The sequence below is a fragment of the Canis lupus genome, chromosome 27 (assembly GCF_011100685.1).
Source record: "Canis lupus familiaris isolate Mischka breed German Shepherd chromosome 27, alternate assembly UU_Cfam_GSD_1.0, whole genome shotgun sequence".
Classification (NCBI taxonomy): domain Eukaryota; kingdom Metazoa; phylum Chordata; class Mammalia; order Carnivora; family Canidae; genus Canis; species Canis lupus.
Window position 1 is genome coordinate 45,352,205 of NC_049248.1, and position 10,493 is coordinate 45,362,697.

At 54.7% G+C, this 10,493-nt stretch overlaps 1 long non-coding RNA gene across 1 annotated transcript; it reads right to left on the reverse strand.

Annotated features, from left to right (window-relative positions):
- Positions 1-1,010: 1,010 nt before the first annotated feature.
- On the reverse strand, positions 1,011-4,528 carry HOTAIR (HOX transcript antisense RNA). Its single transcript, NR_131937.1, is given in 3 exon segments — positions 1,011-1,290; positions 2,388-2,547; positions 4,350-4,528. It is a non-coding gene; the product is annotated as an HOX transcript antisense RNA (long non-coding RNA).
- Positions 4,529-10,493: the final 5,965 nt, after the last annotated feature.

A 10,493-nucleotide genomic window follows, 5' to 3' on the forward strand; every position in this document is an offset into this window, starting at 1 on the left:
GGTCGGCCCACCTCGCCCGGCCCGGCCCGGCCCCCGCCCCGGCTCCGGCTCCCGTGCGCCGCTGGGCCCCGCGGAGGGGAGACCCCGCGCGCCTCGCAGCCCCTGCCCCTGCCGCCGGCAGCTCGGGCCCAGCCCAGGGCCGCGGGCCCCGCCGGGGACGGGATGACCCCTGCTGGCCACAGCCGCGGAGGCCGCCGAGCCCCGCCCCGCCGGCCCGGCCCGGCCCCGGGCGCCCCGCGAGGGTGCGGGAGGCCTGGGAGGACCGCGGGGCCCCTCCGCTGGGCGCGCGCGGAGCCTCGGGGCCTGTGCCGCGCGGGGAGCCCGGCACCGCCGCCGAGCAGCTGCGCTCTGAGCCCGAGCCACTCCCGGGGCCGCGGAGCCGAGCCCCGGCTTGGGCAGCTTCCACCGCCCGGAGTGGACCACGTCCGGGAGGAAAGCTCCCTGCGAACGATGAAAGACGCGTAGTCCGTGTGCGGGGCGCCGGGAAGATGCTTCGGGAAATGCACACTTGGTACTGCCGGCACAACCAGCCTCTTCTAGCAGTCTAAAGTGCACACAGATCTCTATAGCACATGTCCATACGGGCACCGAAAATCTCTTTCTCTACAAAACATACATACAGAAGCACTTTTATTTGTACGGGAAAGCAACCTTCTGGGAAAAGGTTACACACAGCATGGATAAACACCACATGGAAAGGTTCATTTGCATGAACAGCACACTTGCATATATATGTGCTGCACGGCGACTATACAGTCCTGCATCTATTTAGCTGCGTGGATGTATGCACTCCATAGGGCGTATGAAATTGTGCATGGAAAATGCATCCAAATCGTGTCCACCGAACAAGGAAAATACATCATCTTATTACATATGATGCACAAAGTGAATAAATATCATATTATTACATAGATGCACAAAGTGAATATCTACCCAGTGTATGAAAAAATATGTTGTGTAAGTTAGTTTGTTTGCGTAGTGTGCGTGTACCAAATACATTGAATACATTCTTTGAGCTCACGTGTTTTTGTATTTATAATACACATTTATTTGGCTATCTTACAAACAGTAGCAGGAGGAAGTTCAGGCATTGGCAATGACAATCTCCATCGGCTGAGCCTCTTTTCTTTCTGTTTTTCTATTATTTCCATCTTTTAAAAACCCCTTCTCCGTCCACACTGATTATTTATATAAGTGGTCTCCCATCTCCATGTCTCTGACACATCTCTTGTTGAAGTCAGGGTCTATATTTAGAATCCCAAGTCCTGTTTGCAGCAGGATAATCACGGCCTGTATGGAAGGAGCATTATATAATTAGGTTACCCCTGTGTCTCAGGACTTGTTCTTCTAGACCTAAGGTAAATATATTAGAGAGTCACTCTAGGCTGCCAGTTAAGAAAGAGGGAGAGGGAAGAGGGAAGTGCCGGCCTGGGAAGTTGTGTAACAGGCAGGCTGGGGTAAAGGCAAACTCCAGGTGTATGCCCGGCACTCTGGGTTCCTGAAAGCTGAAGTTTGTTTAAATTTTTAAAAATTGATCGCCTCTCGGCCTTTTGGCTAAGATCAAGTGAATTTTTAAAAAAATTGATTCTTTAAAAAAATCTCCAGTGGAGAAAGATGGCATGAAATAAAGGCTGGACCTCGCCTTCTAGGACCCTCTCAAACCCCAGAGCAGCCCCACTCCCTTGGGCCAACCAGGGAGAGGATTCCGGCCCACCCAGCTCCTCAGCCCCACCTTAGCATCCTTAATGTTGGCCAGGTCTACACAGGCAGCAGGAGCGGGTTGGCCCATAACCCAAGTTCTTCTCAACAAGATCCACTCCTAGCACTTTCAGAGAAGCAATAATAGCTTAAAACATTTTCTGACACTGAGCTAACTCTGTTTCCGCCCCGGGAAATTAGTCCCACTTGGGTCTTTCCTTAGGAGCTAAAACTCCGAGAGTACCTGACACACGCCTATGGAAAAATTCTTTGAAAGACAATGCACTCACACCCCGCCGAGATATTGTTTATGGGTTCCGTGTAGACACTGCCATATTTTACTGTCCAAAGGAATCAATTAATTAGAGCCTGGCCAGTGCCCGCGCCGGCCGCTGCTTGGCTGAGCGCGAGGCTGAGATAGATGAGCGCGGCTGGCCCGGCCTTGTTAACAAGCGTCCTCATAAAGATGCAGCTGATAAGGCGGCGGGGCGCCGGCCCGGCCTTGGGGCGCCCGCCACGGGGGGCAGCGGAGTCCCCGCTCCGCTCGCCTTCACCCAGTCTTCTCCCCTCTGGCGCCTTGGTGCTGGCACCCAGCTCATTCCCTCTCCGCTCCACTCCTCAGAATTTTCCCTCTTCCTCGTGGAGCCCCAAATTTTAAAAGAGATGTTTTTTAATAAAAATATGTCCACCTCTTTCTGTGAGTGCCTGTCTGGCTGTTCCGGGACCTGCTGCCGCCTCCTTTCCTTGCATTACTGCGCCTGCTTCCTTTTCATGTCTGGCGCTCTCTTCCCTCTCTGGCTTCGTCGTTGCTTTTTCCACCAGGTTGGTGCTGGCTCAGGCCCCAATGAGCTTGTAAAAAAAATAATAATACAAATAACCCCTGGTTATCTTGTGGCAGAGTTAACACCCCCAGATAAGCCAGACCCCATGAAAAAAAAAAAAAAAGCCAACCCTGGATATAATTGCTGGTTTGGGTTGCAACACTTAATTCTGTTTATTCTCACCAATGTGCATACTTAACGAAGAGATATTGGTATTAAAGGGCAGGGGGGAATTAATTTTACTTTTATAGTCATCTATTAAGAGCACAAGATGATCTGGGTTTCCTTTAAAGGGACCAAAAAAGGGGGGGAGGGAGCGAGAAAGAAAGGGAGGGGGAAGGGAGAAATATGACTGAAGGCGAACAAAGATCTTTGCCTGAAGAAACAATGTAACACTAGACAGAACTATAAAGTCTGGGAATGTAGCAACGCTGGACCCTCTCAACTTCCCCCATTTGGAATCCTGTCCCCTGCACTTCCTGCTGAAATCCTAATCCTGACCACACAGCAGTATTCAAGGAAGAATTCATGCAATTATCCGGATAATTGTGGGGAAAAGAGAGAAAGCATTTCCCTTTTATTGTCTCATCCTCTCCGCTGTGCAGAGGAGGAGGAGGGAGCTACATGGGATATGGAGGAAAAGGGGGGTCTCCCAGGGTCACCCTATGACTTAGAAGATGGCTACTCCTGAGCCAAGAGGGTCCTAGGCAGGAGCTTATAGGTGCTTAGAGATTAATAAGGCCTCAGGGATCCAGTTTCATTTTTCAAAATATTTGTTTGATTTTACTTTGTCTGTATAGACCTGCCTCATCTAGTATTGTAATTATCACAAGTAAGTGAATAATAGATAATTATAGGGGTGTCGATAATATCATTTATTTTATAGCCACACAAGATATGATTAGAGTCAATGTCGGAGGCTCTGTTGGAGCCTGGAAGGCAACGAGAGGCAAAGTAGAGAGGCCTGGTAGTCTTTCCTTTCCTATGGTTATGAATCTCCAGAAATCCCCAATTGTCTAAATTCTCTCTCCAGATATCTTAAGGGAAAGCTCTACATTTTCAGGGGTTGGCAGCTCGGAGAAGGGCAAACAGCAATTTGGTACTTAAACCTCCCCCACAGTCTCAGGGGCAGTAGTCTCCGTTCCCCCATGATGAAGGGCTTCACCCTCAGTTCAAGACTGCCAGGGTCACAGAGACTCGGCAGTTTAGGCCGGTGAGAGGAAGACAGGGTCTTACCAAAACCAAGTTCATTGTCATCCCCAAGTGGGCATTGGGTCCAGAATGAAGCCCCCTTTGATCCCAATCCGGTTTTCTTTCCTGGACCTCTCCCCCAGGGACACCTGGATGGGGGCAGAAGCCAGGCTAGGACTTGTGGAGGCTGGTTGGGATGGGGATGGGGGGGGGAAACCCTGAAAATATGTTTCCTTGTTTCTGGGATTCAGAAGACCAGAAGCCAGAAGCCTAGGGGGTGGGGGAAGGGAGGGAGGGAGAGAGGGAGGGAGAGAGAGAGAGATTGTGATAGAGAGCCAGGCAAGAGAGGGTCAGGGGAAACCATGAAGCAGGAAGGCAAGAATAAAAGGAATCAGTGAAAGAAAAGGGGCAGGAGGAGAACCCACAGGGAATACAGGAAGGAAATATAATGGAAAAGGTAGAAAAGGAAGAAGAGGAAATAAAAAGAAGAAAAAAGGGGGGTCATTTTAAAAGGATGTTACAAAGAGCAGGAGAGGAAGGAGGGAGACCGAGGCCGCGGCTCGCTCGGCCAGGCCGCCTGCAGCAGTCTGGGTGGGCGGGGGGCGCCACGACAAAGTGAAGGTCAAGTTAGCATCGTACCTTATAAGGAAGGCGTCGGTCCTCCATTTCAGCCTTTCTTTCTGCCAGGACGTGGCCGTAGCATTTCTAGTCTCGTAAACACTGGACTCTTTGGGGCCTTTTAGAAAAAATAAAGACCCTCTTCCTTTATTGGAGGTGCGCTCGGCCGGCTGGGGGAAGCAGCGGACAGAGAAGTCAACTAATGAAGACTCCGGGAAACTTTTCTCTCCTTTTCTCTCTCTCTCTGGCTCCGCTCCCGCCAGCTGGGGCTCCCTCCCTCCTTCTCTCCCTCCCTCCTTCTCTCCCTCCCTCCCTCTCTCCCTCCTCTCCCAACCCGACACCTCTTCTGCTCTCCGTATCTCCCTCCCGGTCTTCCCTGTCTCTCGCCACCGTCTGTAACTCTGGGATCTGTCTCTCCACACCCCCCTCCCCTACTGCTGACTTCTAAATTTGTTCCATTCCACCACGAAAGGAGCAGGAACGTAAGAATTGGAAAGAAAATTAGCCATCTCAAAGAAAAGTTCATTTACAGCCTAAATGTCTATTAAGATTTCCTTCTGAAAACCAGGCGGTAAACTCGGTAAGGAGGAGAAGTGAGGCAGCGCCAGTGGGGAGGGCTGGCGAGGTGGGAGCCTTGGATTTATTTATTTCTCAGCTCCAGAGGCGAAGAGAAGGGGGAGAAGCAGGCAAGTGAGAGAGAAGCGCTGGAAGCCGGCAGCCAGCAAAGGAGGCGGCGCAGGCGGTGCGGGAGAAGGGAGGCCCAAGGACGGGCGGCGGCCGCGACCTGGAGCCCGGGCCTGGGGTGCCCAGACACAAGCGAATCTCAAATCCGTGGGCCTGAGAAGTGGGGGGAGAGGCGAGGACCGCAGGAGGCAGGGAGGCCCCGAGGACGGCAGTGCCGCAGCCGGCCAGCCGCAGGGAGAGGGAGTTCCGGACCCGCAGGGCAGCGGCGACCCGGGGACAGCGGCGACCTGGGGGCGGCGGGGCGGGCGCCAGAGGAAGGATCCCGGAGCGCCATCCTGGATCCTGTCCCTGCAGGGTGGCACTGGGGGCGAGGGGGACAGCGGGGGACGGAGGGAGACAATCCAGCCAAGGGGGTCTGTGACGGACTCACCTCTTTTTCCTGGACCTGACAGCTTGTTTTCTCCTGCTCTGTGCCCACGGAGCCCTTCTTAGGCCTAATCGTGGTTTTTTAAGTGGGAACTCTAATGGCAGGGTCAGGGTGGGATGCTCAGAAAGCCATTCTGGGGACTTCTGGTTCAATCTGAAACTCCGCAAAACCCGAATTTTGTCACCTCCTCCCTTCTCAAGTGGAAACCGGCCTCGAGGACCAGTCCTCTCCCACTTTACCTACCTGGCTAAGGTGCCTAAGGGCTATAGGGACCTGCAGTAGGACCTGACACCCAGGTAGGAGCAGCGAGGAGCCCTGGGGCTGTCAGTGCCGCTCCCAGACCTCAGTGCCCAGAGCCTCCCGCCCTGCATTCTGATAATGAAAAACAAAGGGGGAGGACTTGATTATTTCTGATGGCATTAAAGGACCCAGGCTTAGAAAAACAGCATCTGACCCTGAGATCTAAGGTGATGGGTGTCTCCCCCACAGACATTTAATCTGGGCAGATGTCCTACTGCCTGAGCTCAAGGGGCCTTAAGGGGGTGGCCAGGGTGAGGACATTTGCTGCCAGAAAGCCCCAGGGAGGGAGCGGGAGGCCCGCTTTGGTATTATCTAGAGTTGTGTGGAGAATATTTTAAAAGGTCAGAATGAACTGGGGAGGCGCTTTCTGATGTCCCCCTCAGCTCTGGGAAGGGGAGCCCCGGAAAGGAAGGAGTTTCTGAGCTGGGGCATTTCCCCCTACTGTGGGAAAGACAGAGATACCCAGACCTCATCCTGCAAAAATGTGTTCTGTGCCTGTGACAGAGAATTGGTAGCTGCTTGGGAGATTTCTGGACTTTCAGGGAGTAGGGCAGGGTCAGACACTCTGGGGAAGGCAGAGGCTGAGGTGTGAGGTGGGGTAAGTGGAGGAATCTGGGGAGCAAGACTAGAAGGTATCACCCAAATCCAGTTCCTTAGAGAAGCCACACACACACACACACACACACACACACACACAATGGGCTCCAATATTGAAAAACACCAGATGATCTGCTTGGAAGGGACATAAACAGGCCAAGCGGATGCAGGTTCATAAAACCTGCAAAATCCCAGACAGGAACACTTAAAATGCCCCAGAAACAAAGCACACCGTGACAAATTCTCACCCAACACACAAGTACATGCAGCAGAAGGTTCCCAGGCACGCAGAGAGCCTCCCCACCCGGGGCCTCCCCACTTGGCCACTCAGGTGTACCTGCCCAGCTCCAGGAGCACACACACACTTGTGCACTTCCCCAAACCTACCCGCAGCGACCCTTGGGGGCAAGGGACAAACACTCGGCTGCACGAACACCCCACAGAGCCAGACCCGGGTCCCCTGAGCCTCCATAATGCACGATCCATACCCGGAGATAAAAGTCTAGACAATAGACGGCTGTTTATGACAACGGGGCTCTCCAAGTTTGGAGCCAGGCGATAAATCTCTGGTGAATCTTCCTGTAACTCAACTTCTGGCTGTAGTGACGAGAGAGCCGCGGAGACCGCAGAGAGAAAAGCAGCAAAATACTCTTTTAAATCATGAGCAGAAGGCGACTTCCCCGCTGGGGCAAGAGAGTGGAGGCGGCCACACTCGCCCCACATGGCGCGTCCACACTGTGGAAGCTTTCGGATCGGGCTTCAGCACGCAGGCGAGTCAGGTTTCCCGGCCCCCCGGAAACTGGGGCGAAGTGTACAGGCAGATGGCGGGGCCTGGAGGCTGGGACAGACCCACAGACCGCTCTTGCTGCAGGCACAGGGTCTCTTTTTTGGTGGTGGTGACCAGAATCTTCCTGCTATGTGTCACCTGAATTTGTTCACCCCAGTCCCCCTGTCCCCCTCTTCTCCCTAGTGCTCTGTGTGTGTGTGTGTGTCTCTCTCTCTCTCTCTCCTCTCTCTCCCCCTCCTTTTCCTTTTTGGATTGATGGGCTGTTCCCTTTTGCATTTTCGACCCAGGCGTCTGATTACAAGTAAAGAGCCACTGAAGTTCATCTCATAAAAATGCCGCGAGCTCACTTTGATCTGCGCGGACTGGGTCCGAGCCTGAGCAGGCGCTAAAGCCGGGGAATGGCGGCTCGGGCAGGCGGCCTGGGCCTGGGGCGGCGGGGACGCCGGCTCGGGTGGCCCCAGGGCCATCCCGCCCAGAGAGGCAGCTCCGCGCCGCCGCAACTGGGTTTGGGCACCAAGGTCCAATGGGAGCGGCTCCAATTCAGACTGCTTTTAAGACATTTCCTTCGTTTTAGAGCATTTGGTGAGGGGCCCAGTGAAACTGGCTCGTAAAATGGGACTTTTATGGGGAGAAACGGGGTCGCGTTGCTAGCCTCCTGGGACAATCCCTCGGGGGAGGAAGGTGGGTGGGGCTGCGGGGGGGGCGGAGAAGCTGCCCTTCTCCCTCCCCTTTCAGCTGGGGGGGGCTCGGGTGACCTCACTTGGGCCCTTGGGCTTGGGGTGACGGCGGCCGGCCGAGGAGAGGTGGGGGCCGAGCCCCGGCAGTGCAATCCCCCAGCTCTTCGGCTGGGGTGGGATGCGTCCCGGGTGCGCGGGAACTGCTGGCCTGAAAATCCCCGAGCGCCAGAGGGGTTGGTAAAGCTGGGGTGTTGCTCTGGGGGAGAGACCGGCAGGAGAAGGTGCGAGCCGATTTCTGGAGTGCTCGTCTGGCGGCCAAGGCTCCAGCGCCGGCTGCTTACCTTGCACTGACCCCACAGCGGACTGAACTTAGAGTCCGAGCCCATCGGAGCTCTCAAGGGCCCTCTTTCTCCTCCCTCGCTTCCCCTCCCGGTGATGGTCTCTGGGGTGGGCCCCGTGCCCCACGCCCTAATCTGCTCTCTAGATCGGAGTGGACAAGCTGCAGGGCCAGCCAGTGCAGCGTGTGGGGTCTCCCGTGCGGGGATTCAGAACTCAGCAGATACTGCCCCCTTCTGAAGCTGCCTCTGGTGTGGGCGTGTGGAAGGGAGCCCCCGAGTCTGTAGAGGTCCTGGCCAGAGTGGCACAGCAGCTGCTGGCGGGCGGGCGGGCAGGCTGGAGGTGCTGACCGAGGCACCAAGGGCTACCGGGAGGATTTCAGGTGAAAATCGGGGCGCCAGGATTGTGGAAGGGCCACAGGCACCCGAGAGATGGGGGAGGGGAAGCCACCTCCGGCCAGGGACAAGGACTTGCCAGGGTTCTTGGGAGCTGACTTGGGACCATAGTTGAGCCTCAGTTGTGGGTGGGATGCACTGATGCCCTGGGGTGCGGCCTGGGACTAGCCACTCAGCCTATGCTTTGGAGTGGTCCCGGACCTAGGGCTGCGCGGGGAAGTGGCCAGCCCGCAGCGTGGGCATTTCTGCCCATCACTGCCTTGCTGACCTCAGTGGCCAGAGCCTTCTTTCCTTGACCCCAGCAGCAATCTCCAAGTGCTGGGATTTTAAAAAGTTGTTGAAAAATTAAAAGTCAGACCAAAACTAGAAAAAAAAAAACAACAACAACAACAAACAAACCCTGAACTTCATGCCTTGTTTTTTGGGGGAAGAATATTAATTCTCAGAAGCCTCTGTTGAGAGACCCTAGAGTCTCCTGGACATCAACTTCTCTGACATTCTTTCTTGCCTTCTTTTTTGTTTCAAGGAAATAAAGCCGCCAGTGGCTCCTTGCAGCCGCCTGGCTCACTTTTATGGTGGCCCTGGAATAAACTTTGGTGGTCAAATTCAAGTGCTCAGACCCACAGCTGGCTCCTCACAGGAAGCGTATCCCCTCCCCACTGTCGGCCCGGGCAGCAGAGAATTTGCCTGGGGGCTTAGGCCCCACAACGCCCTGGAGGCCAGGATGGAAAAAGAAGCAGGGCCCTGGGGGGAACTGGGGAAAGCTGAAGCCCGAGACTCTGTGCCCTCATCCCCACCTCTGCAAGGGATAGGGGTACCTCTCACTTCCCTCTTGCTGGTTCCTATCACTGTTTGGGGAACATTCTGCCTCCAATAAACTTGCGTTTAATGAGGTCAGGACGAACCCTATAAAAGCCATAGTCCATAGTTCCCCATCATTATAATTAAAAACGCTAGCCCCAGGTCACCCTATAAAAGGAGGTAGAGGAAGGAGGAAAAGCAACAGATTTTTCTTCCTGCAGCTTCTCACTGACGGAGAAGCCCCACACTTGAGCAAAGTCCCAATCTAGTTCTTCTTTGCCCCCATTTAAGATCAGGCCGGGACTAAAGGGCTCAGGAAGCTGATGGGGCTGAGGATGCTGGAGGCCTATCCCTGGGTATTTCAGAGCTACCCCAAGAAGGGGACCCATGACCAGCGTGACTCCACTCCAGGCGATGCTCTAAAGGCTGAGCACCTTTGGGGAGGCAGGAGGGTTGAGAAGGAATGGATTTGGGGAGTCTTATTTGGGGACACGATCTGATTTTTTGTGTCTTCTCCATCTGGTTTGGGGGCCTCTGTATCTCGGCAAGCTCGGCAAGGAAAATCAAATCCAAATAATATTTTTAAAGTAGAAATCAATTTTAACCAAGAGTTAGGGGGTCAAAGAGGGTCTGGGCCATTTCTGGCTTTCCCTGAGTCCTTGTGGGTTTCAGTCCTCCCCTCCTACCTGAACAAATCACGCCCTGGCAGCTCCTCCTTGGATCCAAGGTTGCTTTCTGCTTGTGGGGAGTGCTTCGGCCCCTTGGATCCAGTCCAGAACCTTTCAATAAAGTGATTCTCAGCTGCCTAGATGTGTCCCACAGTGCCCAGAGGGATGGGAGGCGAAGGAGGGCAGCTCCTCTGAGTCCACCTCTTGGGCCACAGCTATGTAGGAGGCTGGTGGACCGGGAGGAGGGCAGGCCAGGGCTAAGAAACGGGAAAGAGGCACCAAGGCCTTGCCTCCAGCCACCTGGGAACAGGGCTGAGGGCCTCCATGAGGGAGTGGTCCCTGGCCCTGCCCTGCCCAGCCCACCCAGGTTCCTCAGCTCCCTTCCCCTGCCCTGCTAGTCTGTCCAGCAGACCCACACCTGGCCCCACTGCCCACCTCCCAGCCCCCAAATCATTCAGGGATAGGAGCCCCAAACCCAGCACCCACCCACCTA